This window comes from Ceratotherium simum, chromosome 11, assembly GCF_057802395.1.
Source record: "Ceratotherium simum simum isolate JZ-2026a chromosome 11, ASM5780239v1, whole genome shotgun sequence".
NCBI classification, from domain to species: Eukaryota; Metazoa; Chordata; class Mammalia; order Perissodactyla; family Rhinocerotidae; genus Ceratotherium; species Ceratotherium simum.
In genome coordinates, this window is record NC_141910.1 from 11,449,037 (window position 1) to 11,463,367 (window position 14,331).

At 42.1% G+C, this 14,331-nt stretch overlaps 1 pseudogene; it reads left to right on the forward strand.

Moving 5' to 3' along the window:
* Positions 1 to 101: 101 nt before the first annotated feature.
* Positions 102 to 14,331, forward strand: part of LOC147915918 (uncharacterized) — a 42,213-nt pseudogene continuing 27,983 nt past the window's right edge.

A 14,331-nucleotide genomic window follows, 5' to 3' on the forward strand; every position in this document is an offset into this window, starting at 1 on the left:
TGTTTTCCATATTAAACTGATCCCTTCAGAACATGAGGTAACTGTGGAGCGGTGCTGTCTTTTAATACAAAGTTGTTGATTATGCTGCATCGATTTCTGACATGGATGGGATTGCATCTCAATCAGAAGCTATTGTCCCCCACAAACCCCTATTGAAATTGCACCTGTGCACTTCTCAAGAGCGCATCTTGAGAATAACAGGCTTCAAAGCTGTGGGCGAGGGCACTGTTGGGGTCCTGATGCCAGTCGGCTTGGAGGCGTTCACTGCCAGGTACCTGAAGCATCTCTACGCGTGAAAGGAAGGTGCCGCTCACAAAACCCCTCCTTGTTGTGATCCGGAGTACCATGAATAGCTGAGTGATTGCATTCACGAGAAGGTTCTAGCAAGGTGGTTTCAGAGAGTCAGATGGGGAGGGTGAGAAGTAAATGAGGAGAAGGCAGAAGCGTTCAGTTCAGATGGGACTACAGTAACGCAGAACTTAGGTGTGTCTGTTGGGAAGGGATCTCAGGTCTTCTACTTCTAATGGCTAAAGATGAAGTAGTTTTGACCTGGTGAAGGTCATATCATAATGAGACTGGACGCTGCATCTTTTGGGTTCTTCCCCCACAGCTTTGCTTGGGCTGAAAGCACACCTGGCGCAGTTTGGCTTCATTGCCCAAGTTGTGGTACTTGGAACAGTATTGAGATAAATGAGTGGCAAGTGGCTGAGTGGTAAGAAAGGAGTATTCAGCGAGGGCAGGCTGGTCAGTGCTTCTCAGACCTGGTGTGCATAAGAACAACTAAGGGAGCATGTTACACTGACACACTCTTCCACCCCACCCCAGACCTGCTAAGTCAAAATGGTTTGGGGTAGGTTATAGTGCCTAAAAATCTGAATTTTAAATATAAATGTAATATTGAGGACAATCTAAGCAGTCAGCTCTTACTTAGTCATTACTAGGTGGCAAGTACAGTCCAAAGGGTTCATATTCATTAGCGTGTTTAATATTCACAATAGTCCTGTGAGTAGGGTGCATTATGCTCATTCTCATATACAGATGAAGAAACAGAAGATAAGGAACTGGCTCAAGGTCACGTAGCAGGTGAATGACCCAGCCAGGCAAGTCTGGGACTAGGGTGAGGTCCCAGGGCACAATATTTTTGTTTTTTCTTGTAAGGAAGTTCAGCCCTGAGCTAACATCCATGCCAATCCTCCTCTTTTTGCTGAGGAAGACCGGCTCTGAGCTAACATTTATTGCCAATCCTCCTCCTTTTTTCCCCCAAAGCCCCAGTAGATAGTTGTGTGTCATAGTTGCACGTTCCTCTAGTTGCTGTATGTGGGACGCCGCCTCAGCATGGCCGGACAAGTGGTGTGTCATTGCATGCCTGGGATCTGAACCCATGCCACCGGTAGCGGAGTGCGCACACTTAACTGCTAAGCCACGGGGCCAGCCCCACCAGGGCACAATATTTAAGGAAGCACTCACTCTCAGGATAGTGCAAGTGCCTCTCAGGGAGTAAGGGCCTCCTTAAACTTTGTGCCCTAGGGGCCTCACTTGCCTCACTTGAGTCTTGGCCTTGGAGCTGGGATTTGAACCCAAGGAGTCTCTTTCCAGACCATAGACTCCTACCTGTATGGAGATCTTACATATGGAGATGTTTCTCCCTTGACCTCCATGTGACAGCCAAGGATCTCCCTTCAGGAGAACTTGTTGCAAGAAGTGTAGTTGGTGGACAGCCCCAAAGCTGCATTTCAGAATCTGCCATCGCTTTTAAGCCAAGGCTGTGTCCTCTCAGGGCAGGGGAGTAATTTTCCTGGACCATTCTTGCCCAACACAGGACAGCTCTAAAGGACAAAATTTGCTCTGGCTTCCCCATCAGCCTAGCAAACACGAACCCAGAGCTGCACTGCCGTCTGAAGCTCTTTCTGCCCAATCCACCTTCCTGCCCTCTCTCTTTTGAGAGTGTCAGACCAGCCTCACAGTCTGAATGCTCTTTCTGCCTTCTCCTGCTACCTGCCTCTTTATCCTTCCATTGGTGCCACCAACAAATCTCCTGCACATCCAATTCTAGCTTGGTGCCTACTTCTTGGAGAACCTGGACTGACATACCCCATCACTTTCTTCTACATTAGTGGCTTTAAAATATCTTTGACTGGGACCCACAGTAAGAAAAAAATGTTTTATCTTGCACAGTATATATATATAATTGTGTGTGTGTATCCATATATATGTGAATGTATACAATATACACGGAAAAAAATTTCAAAAGCAATACCTACCTTTCCTATGTGCAATGCATGATTCTATTCTGTCTCATTTTAAAAAAGAATAATTCTGTTTGTAATCTCCAAAATTGCATTTAAGACCAAAAACATACTAGATATACCATCTACTTTCACCCACTGGCAGCATTTGCTGATGATCACATGACAGTAGCGTTGACATATGATTTTCCCCTCTTCAACCAGTGCAGGTGGCTCCTTGAATTGTATTGACCTTCCCAATGGTCTGTTTCTTGTATTGGCTTCTTTTCAGTGAGATGTAGCACTGCTTGGATGAGTGTATACCATGACCTCAAGGAAATGGATGACAAATCAAAAGATTTATATGGATAATTTCTAATCTGTTCCAACGTCAGGAAGACCTGGAAGTCAGGATGCTCTTTTAGATTTGATAAATTTAAGGTCATGACTCACCAAATGTGTGTGTATGTGTGTGTATTTACTTATTTAATGAAAACACATTTCTTATGTCCCCCATGAATAACAGTTTCTCAACTGTTCATTTGATGCCAGCTAGGGTTCATTATTAGCAAGCAGAGGCAGGTTCCTAAGATTAAGAAATATTTATTGGATAAAAAATTAAAATTGTGAAATTCTATCCATTTAATTTTTGATTAGTTAGGCAAAGGATGATTTTTTTTTTTTTAAATTTTAGCTCAAGGAATGTTATTGGTCTTCAGGAGCATGCTTTGAGAGGCAGTGATTCATATACTGGACACTGTGTTCCTAGCCTGTGTGGTTCACCTGCTCATTCTGCTCACGCATTTTAAAGACATCTCAGTGTGTTTGGTTTGTTAATTCTATTTTGAGATATCTATCCTACAGAAATCATCAGAGTTACAGAAAATGATTTATGTGTGAGGATAGTCGTCATGGCATTATTTATAATGGTGTAAAATTTGGGAGCAACTTTAATTTTCAACACTGGGAGATGGCTCAATAAACCGTGATATATCCATAAGAATATAGGATACATTCCTGATGGGCTGTCAGGGAATTAAAGCAGGAGCCTGAACTGAGCATAGAATTTAAATTCTACATTGTAACAGCATAAAGACCAGTGGTAAATAACTCCAAAGTATTAAAAGCGATACTTTCTATATTCTAGAATGGTGGTTCTCAACTGGGGCGATTATGCCTCCCTCCCCACCCCCCAGGGACACTTGACAATGTCTGGAGACATTTTTGGATATCATAAGTGGAGTGGGGATGCCACCGGCATCTAGTGGGGAGAGGCCAGGGATGCTGCTTAACATCCTGCAACGCACAGGACAGCCTCCCACAGGACGACACAGAATGAACTAGCCCAACACATCTGGGGTTGGAACTGAGAAACCCTGCTCCAGGAGCATGAGTCATTTTAGTTCTCTTCATCATACTTTTTCAGCATTTTCCAAATGTTTATTTTTCAACAATAAACACATATTACTTTTATTGTTAGAAAAATACGTATGAGTGATATGTGATTTTTAAAACTCTCTCTAAACAAGTCGAAAAGAGCTCCTTTGTGTTTAAAAGAGCTCATGCTGTGGCTTTTTTAAATTTGTAATTGCTGCTCTTCTTACTTCCCTAGCTAATATTTTTCAGACCTTCCTGCCTGGGTTTCAGCATATGAAATAGAGCTCCCAGGGTTTTGTGCTCAGGTGTGTAGGCAGCTGTTTCTGTGTGGGTTCCCTAGGGAATGTCACCCCTCTCTGGGCTCCTTCTTACATCAAAGCTGCAGAGCCCATGTGCAACTTCAAGTCTTGTGGATTCTTCCTTCTGAGTATTTTGTGTGTGTGTGTGTGTGTGTGTGTGTGTGAGGAAGATTGGCCCTGAGCTAACATCTGTGCCAATCTTCCTCTATTTTGTATGTGGGATGCCGCACAGCATGGCATGACGAGCTGTGTGTAGGTCCATGCCTGGGATCCAAACCCATGAACCCTGGGCCACCAAAGCAAACTTAACCACTACGCCACTGGGCCGGCCCCTCCTTCTGAATATTTTTTGAACCCATTCTTCCTCTGTAGACACTGACCCATAATGGTTGAGGCTTTCTCCATCATTCTTTACTATTACAGTGATTTTCTGATCCATTCTTCTAATCTCTAGCCACTTTCCCTCAGAACTAACTGCCTTCAGAAATGTTCTAAAAAAAGCACTACCCAACATAAAAATCCTTGTAGGATTCTGGCAGAGGTTGGTAAAATTGTTTGTAAAATTGGTAAAGTCTGCATAAAAATCTGGATCCCAGCCTCTCTACAAGAAGATAGGGCAACATGGCTTACATTTATTTGGGTGACACTCAGAGCCAAGTAACTGGTGTTCCCTTTAGACAGAGCATGAAATCTCCAATTTGTAACTTTCTCCACTCTTCCGTATTGTCCAGTACCCAGACTGCCTCACCTAGCTACTTTGCCAGCTTGGCCCTTGTACTCGTTGAGGTTTTGATCCCTGGCTGCCGTGATACAGTCCAAATTCCTTGGCATGGTATAAGAGGCTGAATAATGGCCCCCAAAAGATGTTCATGTCCTAATTTCTGGAACCTGTGAATATATTATCTTTCATGGCAAAAGGGACTTCAGGGATGCGATTAAGAATCTTGAGATGAGGAGATTATCCTGGATTATCTGGGTGGGCCCAATATAATCGAAAGTGTCCTTATAAGATGAAGGGAGGAGGATCAAAGTCAGAGAGGAGATGTGGACAGAAGCAGAGGGTGGCATGATGCTCTGTGTAGATGAAGGGAAAGGCCACGAGTCAATGAATGCTGGTGGCCTCTAAAGGTTGGAAAAGGCAAGGAAACAGATTCTCCCCTAGACTCTCCAGGAAGCATACAGCTCTGTTGACACCTTGATTTTAGCCTGTAAGACACATTTTAGATTTCTGACCTTTAGAATTGGAAAATAAGAAATCTGTGTTGTATTAAGCCACTAAGTTTGTGGTAATTTGTAACAGCAGCCAGAGGAAACTAATGCACGTAGCATTCAAGTTTGTTCACTATCTGACTTCAACCCTCCCCCTAATTCTTATTTCCTTCTCTTTGCTCCATTCTCTATATATCGCATAGTCTCTCCACCCCAAATTACTCATCATTTCCCAGGACACAATGTTTTTTATACCTCCATGTCTTTGTGTCCTTCTTTTTGCTTAAAATCCCTTTCTCTCCTCTCTGTCAGGCTTCCAGAAGATAAAGGGGAAGGCCTTCCTTAGTATGAGTAACTAGTAAAAGAATTTCTAGCACCTGCAGTGTAGACAAGCTGAGGTTGTTGAGAGACACCAAGGATCATTCCTCAAGTTTCCTACTTGAGAAAGTAGAGCCCATTAGAAGAGCCCCATTAATATACCTTAATTTGGAAGGATTAGAGCTGGAGGTGAAAGCATATTGTGGAGCAGATGGGGAGTTCTTGGCATGGAAGTCCTTTTAGCAGCACAGAACAACAGCCCTGGAAGCCAGTAGGATGGGAGGTGTGAAGGCAAGCATGAGCATGGCAAATGGAAAGACGGCCCATGGAGGGGCTTCCCAGAGACATAGCTTCTTTGTTCCTCTCTGTGTTTCCTAAGTTTTAATTTTAGCAGGTTGTGCATTTTTAGTTAAAATATAATGTTAACTTAAAACAAGGGTTAGGACTGCAATCAGCCCATTTCAGTTTTACTTGTAGTGTCGGTAGGCTCAATAGGAAGTGGCTGTCCACAGTGGAACAGACAGAATAGCTCCACCTGGCAGTGCTCACGTCTACATTGACTCAGGGAAGACAGGGAGCACCTCCCTCCACCTGCCTGCATGAATGGGCTGCTCTTGGGCGGGTCAGAGTCTCGTCTGGGCTCACCGCCAAGACTGCTGAGCTACTTTGTTTTCCAAGATCAGCAATGCCCCCAGTATAACCTGGTAATGTTGCTAAAGCCCCTGCAACAATTGGCCAGGGTCTCTAGGTACCCTAGGGATCACACATACCTAGGGAGGACACAGATCAAGCTTTGTGTGTAGTTCCCAGCATTTTTCCAGAACGGCCTCCTTCGCAGCAGGGAGACATTTTCAATTTCAGATCCGGAGCTTTCCATTCAAGATGCCCATTCACTTCAGACAGGCAGAAGTACCATCTTAGGCTCTCCACCCACCTCTGCCCCCTTCCCCACAATCCTCTTTATAGGACCCTAAAGTATGGCATATCGAAGCACAACAGAGCTTTCCTCGTAAGCCTCAGGTCTTCTATGGCACCTCTTCCCGTAGCACTGCATTGAGGAGGCAGGGAGATTTCAGAATCCTGACATTCTGATGTCACTGCTCCTCTGCTCAGTTTGCAGGATGAGAGCAACCCCTTCTAACAGTTACAACTGGAGAGCATTTTAAGATGTCAGCTCCTAGCATTATTAATCCACTTGGTGGGTCTCTATGGGACTAGGGGACAGTCTTGCAACTCTGTACTGCTCGATGTTTCAGTAGCCTTTCAATTGGCTTCTGTGGACCAATCTTTCAGGACTTATTCACCATAATTAGTCCTTGTCATACACTTAGCCTGTTGTTTTCAGGGAATTAGGGACTCTAAGTGGAAAGATACTGTTTGGGGATAGGTGCAGTTGTGGGGGTGGGAGGGAATACAACATTACTGGTGCCTCAAAAGTCAGCCCCAGCTCTGCAGAGATAAAGCAGTGTGGATTTTCTGATACTCACCAGGAGCTTTCCCATCAAGATGCAGACAGTGGGGGAGAGAGGCCACATTTTCCTCTCTCTCTCTCTTTTTTTTTATGTTACCAGCCAGTTTGCTCTATTTCTGATAACAAAGCTTGTGTGGGCTGCCCCATCAAATTCTATTCCTCTAAGATCTTTGTGATAGATCGATTTTCAATCCTAGTTGATGAAATTTTGTGTTTTTTTTCCCCCTGTGTCATTATAGGCCTTTAAGTGGAAAGTTGAAGAAGGCTGCATTTGGGCCTGCTAGCCCTATCACTTGCCGAATTGAAACTCCTAGCTGTAACTTTCAAAAGCCTGCTTTGCCCTCTTTGATTTCTCCCTCAATGTTTGTCTATTCAGACAAGCCCATTTTATGGATTGTAGAACAGAGCTAAATGAAAGTGGTTATTATAGAGAATGAGGAACTTCATTCAGTACTTATCTTTTATTTTTTAGAAAAAAATTTTGATTTGAATAGAAAGTTCAGAAACCCTTAGCTTTTACATTTATGTACTTGCTGGAGTTTTGGTGCCAATTTTTCTTTCCTTTGGATGAGAGAGGTAATTGGTAGTCGATTGTGCATTTACAATGCAGTGCCTGATGTCTCATTAACAAACAAAACAATAAATTGCTTCACATGTCAGCTACTGACATATCCTTTCCGACAGTGTATGGTGATTCTTGGATACTGAGAAATTGTTTTAAACATTGAAGGGTTTTCTTTTGAAATCTAGCTGCCTCTATTTCTCTATTCCCCTTTCAGTCTTGATCTTTGAAAGGAAAATCTGCACTTGCTGCCACTCCAGTGACTCCTTCGCTCACTGGATTCTGGGCCACCATCACTCCACGGCAGCTCATCTCAAAGGTCACCGTTGAATTCCTAAGGGCTAAATTCAACCTCCAAACTTTTCATCCCTTTATTGACCTGATCTCTGTAATATCTGATTTCATGTCCTACTTCATAGGGAAAATATATGTGAACAAGCTTGAACTTCTCAACTTACTATCCTGAAATCACCCATTCTTACATTCTTCCCTATGGAGTGAGCCCATCTCTTGTTCAAAGCTCCATTCTTGATACTATTCCCTTCAATTTCCTCTAGAATCTTACCCCATCAATAGCTCCTCTCTGGTATATTCAGCCTTCATCTATCTATTGGCTCCTTCCAAATCAACTTATCAAGGTTCAACAGCCTCTCATCTTTCACACACACGTGCACACACAGTCTTTGTTCTTGATCCTGTATCCTCCTTCAACTATTAGACCATCTGTCTTTCTTTGAACAACAAACTGGTTGGCAAAACAGTTTACACTTGCTATCTCCAAATCCTCACCTATCATTTTCTCTCGAAAGTTTCAAATGATTTTTTTAGCATCTAACCAGATAATTGTATGGTTTTTTTCTCATCTGATCCCTTGAGTTTTTTTTTAAATTCAATTTGCTAATGCTTTGTTTGAAATGCTGCATGTCACAGCAATTTACTTCTATGTTTTCTTCTAAGAGTTTTATAGTTTTAGCACTTACATTTAGGTTTTTGGTTTTCAACTTATTCCTAAGTTGAATTTGAGAGTTTATATTTTCCTAGACAGTGGTTCTGAAAGTATTGTTCCTGGACCAGCAGGATCAGCACCTCGAGGAACTTGTTACAAATGCAAATTCTTAGGCCTCAACCCCAGACCACGGAATCAGAAACTCTGGGAGTGGGACCCAGTAATCTGCATTAACAAGTCCTCTGGGAGATTCAGAAGCGCAGTCCAGTTTGAGAATCATTATCCTAGAAATGTATCTTTTCATCCATATTTCTAAGGTAATTGGTATGAAGTGTTACCTATTCTTTTTTTGCTAATATTCATTGAATATTATATGAAATATTTTGAATATGAAATTGTATCTTCTCCTCCACTGCTAATATTATTTGTTTTTTTCTCTCTTCATCGATGTTGATCATATTTGTCAAAAGTTTGAATATATATTATTGGTTGTTTTAAAGAACCAACTTTTGTTTTATTGATCAACTTTTCTGTTTTGTTCTTTCTTTCACATCCACATTCTAGGCAGGAGTCCTCTCAGGTGGGGGAGGAGAAGAAAAGTGAAAGAAAAGAAGGAAAAGGAAGAGGAAATTAAAAAAAAAGAAGTACATGAAATCAAAGGCATTCCCAGACTTTTGCTTTTGTGTCAAAAATCACAATCAAGTTATATATCCAGTTCTAGTTGCGAAGGAGGAAGTCGACTGTTTTAGCTCTCCAGTCTCTAGAACTGAGTAAGGCAAGAGAAAAAGAGTTGAAAGGGATAGTCAATGATCCAAACTTCAGTGTCCGCCACATATCTATAAACAAGGATACCACTAGACCTATCTCACTAGTAAATACAGAAGCAAAAATCCTTGATACACTGTAATAAAGCAAATTTAGCAGTATTGTATAGGAATAACACACCATGAGCAAGTTGCCTTATCCCAGGAAGGCAACAATAGCTTAATATAAGAAAATCCATAAGTGTATTTTGTCACATACTGGATAAAAGAAGAATAATCTTAGAGGAGCAATGTCGGCAAGAAGGCTGAATAAGACATCCCTTGCTCATAACCCCCACCTCAACAACCACAATTTGGCATCCATCCAGGGACAAAAGTGCCTTTGTAGGAGCTGTGGGATCCAGGAATGAGATGGAACCCCAGTTCAGTCTAAGAATAAGAAGGGCCATTTTGAGAAGACAGGCCCACACCCAGGCAGCTGACTTGCCAACTGTGGTCCCAGCTACGGACCCAGAACCAGCTCCATACCCCTCAGGCCTCAGCTACAGCCCTGTTTGGCCTTGGTTCTGTCACCAGCACCGTACGTCAAAGGATTCAACCTGTGTGTTGGGTAATAGGCATACAGACCTTGGTCCTGGCTATGGACCCTGAAGTGGCCCAGGAACTGGCTCCAGCCCCTCCCAGCCGCAGTCCTGGAGCCCCTGGAGAACACTGACTTAGACAATCACCTACAGATGAAAGAGCCTTGGTCGAAGTCCAGGAGTCCAATGGAGAAGTTCCAGCACTCTGTTGGAGCAAAAAATCCAAGATTGGTTGCATTGGAGAGGGTAAGAGGGACAGTTTGACTTTACCTACATCACTCCTCTGCCAAAGCAGCACAGCTCAGTGCCAAGAGATACCTCTCACCTTTCTGATTTCTGTGGCCTGTGATTTCTCTTGTGGGGGAAAGTGAAAGCGTTTGAGTGATCACACAGCTTCCTCAGTGTGCAGGATGCTGCCAAAGAGGCCCATTTCTCTCTCATCTCATCCTATCTCAATTCCATTCTGAGAAGTGAGCTGCATGACTGGGGGGTAGTGAGCAGCTGAGAGAACAGCAGCCAGATCTTGGAATGAACTGTCAAAGGGACATGGATCCAGCTAACTGCTTCAAGACTCCATCAGAAGGCCTGCCCACGGATCCCCCCAAGTGACACACGAGCACACCCAGCGCTCCACGCACCTCGATCACACACCTTCCCCATGCCATGGCCAGCTCCCTGTGTACACTCCAGACACTGGGGAGAGCAAGCTTCTGCAGGGGCCAGTGAGTACATGCAGAGGGCCAGCCTAGTCTGTGGGTCTGGGAGAGACCACAAACTTGATCACTGAGCACTGCTCTTGGGAAAGCAAAACAGACACTGTCAGCACCTGGCCTGGTGCTTTGCAGGATCAAGAGAAGGCATACACGCTTAAGAATTCTGCCACAGAGGGAGCAAGAAATGCGGAGCAGGCCTATCCACGGAAGGTCTGTGAAAGCCTCAGAATCCCTAGCAGGGCCAATGGAATGTACTTCTCTCCTGAATTCAGTCAGTAAAGACTGGAGGAGGTGATGAAGACAGCAACACAAGACTTCAAGGAACATGAAAAATCAAGGAAACCTGACACTACCAAAAGATCACAGTAATTTTCCAGTAACCAACTCTGAAGACATGGAGATCTGCGATTTTCCCAATACAGAATTCAAAACAGCTGTTTTAAAGAAGCTTGATGAGCTGCAAGAAAACACAGAAAGACAGTTCAACAAAACAATATGGTACTGGCATAAAATCAGACACACAGACCAATAAAACAAAATCAAGAGCTAAGAAATAAACCCACGCATATACACATATACATATAATATTTGACAAGGGAGCCAAGAATACTCAATAGGGAGAGGATAATCTCTTCAATAAATAGTGTTGGGAAAATTGGATATTCACAGGCAAAAGAATGACACTGAACTTGACATTGGTCTTGGCAATGATTTTTTGGACGTGACACCAAAAGCACAAGCAACAAAAGCAAAAATCAACAAGTGGGACCACATCAAATTAAAAAGCTTCTGCACAGCAACAGAAATAATCAACAAAATGAAAAGACAATTTATTGGAATGGGAGAAAATATTTGCAAACCATCTACCTGAAAAGGGGTTAATATCCAAAACATATAAAGAACTCATACAATTCAATATCAAAAAACAATCTGGTTATAAAACGGGCAAAGGAACTGAATAGACGTTTTTCTAAAGAAGACGTACAGATGGCCAACAGGTACATGAAGAGGTGTTCACCGTCACTAATCATCAGGGAAATGCAAATCAAAAGCACAATGAGATATCACTTCATACCTGTGAGAATGGCTATCTTCAAAAAGACAAGAGATAACAAGTGTTGACAAGGGTCTAGAGAAAAGGGAACCCTTGTGCACTGCTGATGGAAATGTAAATTGGTGAAGCCACTATGGAAAACAGCATGGAGGTTCCTCAAAAAATTAAAATAGGACTACCATATGATTCAGCAATCTCACTTCTGGGTATTTATCCAAAGGAAATGAAATCAGGATCTTGAAGAGATATCTGCACTCCCATGTTCATTGCAGCATTATTCACAATAGCCAAGATATAGATAACCTAAGTGGCTGTCAACGGATAGATAAATGGGTAAAGAAAATGTGGTATATGTATATACAATGGAGTGTTATTCAGCCATGAGAAAGAAGGAAATCCTGCCATTTGCAACAACATGGATGAACTTTGAGGGCATTACGCTAAGTGAAGTAAGTCTGACAAAGAAAGATAAATACTGTACTATATTATTTATATGTGGTATCTGAAAAAGCCAAGCTCATAGAAATAGAGAGTAGAATGGTGGTTGCCAAGGGCTAGCAATGTTGCTAGCCCCCCATGGGAAAATGGGGAGATGTTGGTCAACAAGTATAAACTTTCAGTTATAAAATGAATAATTTCTGGAAATCTAATGTACACCACGGTGACTACAGTTAGCAATACAGTTTTATATACTTGAAAGTTGCACGAGAGTAGATCTTAAATTTTCTCATTGCAAAAAAAATGGTAATTGTGTGAGGTAATGGAGGTGTTAACTAACCCTATTGCGGCTATGATTTTGCACTATATATATGTATCAAATCATCACTTTGTACACCTTAAACTTACACAATGTTATATGTCAATTATATCTCAATAAAAGTAGGAACAAAAATAAAAGTAGGTCATAAGAACTGTAAAAATACAGTTTGGTTGAATAGGCATCCATATAATTTAACATTAATTCCTAACAGAACTCTTTTTAGAAATAGGACAATAGGTGTTTTTTTTTTTAACATGAGAAACATGCACACACTATTGTGAAATACTGGAAGATTCCTATTAAAGGTGAGCACAGAAGGAGGATAGCTACTTTGACCAGGATTGTTTCACATTTTTCTGGAAGTTTCAGCGAATATAACAAGCCATGGAAAAGAATTAAGTTGGGTAACTATTGGAAATGACACAACAAAGTTATAATTGCCATGTGATTTTTCCTAGACAGCCAAGGGAAATGAACCAATAAAAGTTTACTAAGATGGTCAGTTAAAAATGGTATGTACAGCATTAAAAATTTTGTGTATATTCAACAATGTAGAACATATTATTGTAAATAAAGCTCACTGACAAGAGCAATTAGAATATGTAGGATTAAACTTAATAAGAAATATTCAGGATTTACTAAAATAAAGCAAGAAAGAAGCAAAAACAGGCAATGTAAAAGAGAGATATACTTCTGGATGAAGAATACTCAACATCATAAAAGTCTCCAAAAAAATTCATACATTTGGTGAAATTAGTAACATAAGGATGGAGGTCATGATACTAAAGCTCATGTGGGTAAATAAACAGTCATAGCTTATAGAATTTCGAAACCAATTCTCATACAGGGAATCCATAATCCTGGTAATTAAAGTATACACATTTCCAATAATTAAGAGTAGAGACTTTGACTTGTGGTTATGATGGAGTAGCTTTCCAAAGACCAATGCTCCTGCCAAGAGAACAAGAAAAGCCAGAAAAAATACAAAAAACATCCATTTGAAGGCATTGGTGTGCTTCCAAGGCAGAGAAGATAATAGAATGATATCTTAAGTGTTGAAAGAAAGTAACTAGAATTTTGTACTGTGAGAAAATAATTAACCGTATGGCGGATGGAACTGAAATAAGCAGATATTTTCATACAGTTGACCTTTTAACCTCCTTGAAAGCCCCTCTTGCTAGAATTATGATCCCAAATGCCTCTGGATAAACCTTTATTCTGGACTTACCCTCAGGGTTGGGAAGACAGGGACACGAGCAGGAGAAGCCTGAATATAGCTTCCACGTCTTCCCCAGAGAGGCCAACATAACCTCTGATTTTTCTTCTTTCTCTGCTTAATCCTAAATATGTTACAGGGAAGACTGTAGTCCCCAGGGTTGTGGCCGTGCCCCTGTGCGGGGACGTCACTGGAGAATCAGGGAAATCCTGCTAGCTCGTGTGGCTCCTTCCTTAATTCTTGTCTCTGCCTCTTCATATCCTCCTCAGACGAATGACACGAGCACTTCAGTAGCTCAAAGTCTTTGAAATCAATCCCTACATTTTAAAAAATGGGTCAGTAGAGGGCATGACTTACCTTTACTCAACCTCTGACAGTAGGTAAGAATTCACTCAGTATTCCTCTTTCCACCTCGACTGAGGGTCGGTTACCTTGACCAACCAAGGTTACAGACCAGGTAATACAATGTGCACCAAAGCACACCGTGGCCCTAAATATACAGTGCCAAGACTGTGAAATGCCCCACTTGGGCTGCTTCTCTCAAAAATGGCCTCTAGATCCCTCCCCAGGTCGCTGCCTCACTCCCGTTGTTAAGGATGGTTCAGGAGCAAGGCTGCTCCCTGTTCTCTTCACTCCAGCTCGATGGGGAGGCAGCCTCCTCTGGACAGTCAGGTTTGAAAACATTTGACCACTGGGCCAGGTTTTCTAGGGGTAGCACTTCCAAGGCACTAACATCAATACTGTGGGAATAGTTCTCTCTTTTTTCTCCTCCCCGCATGCATCCAGAATGGCCAGCTGTCTGCCTCTCCTCTCCTTCTGTGGGGCAGTGGGTACCA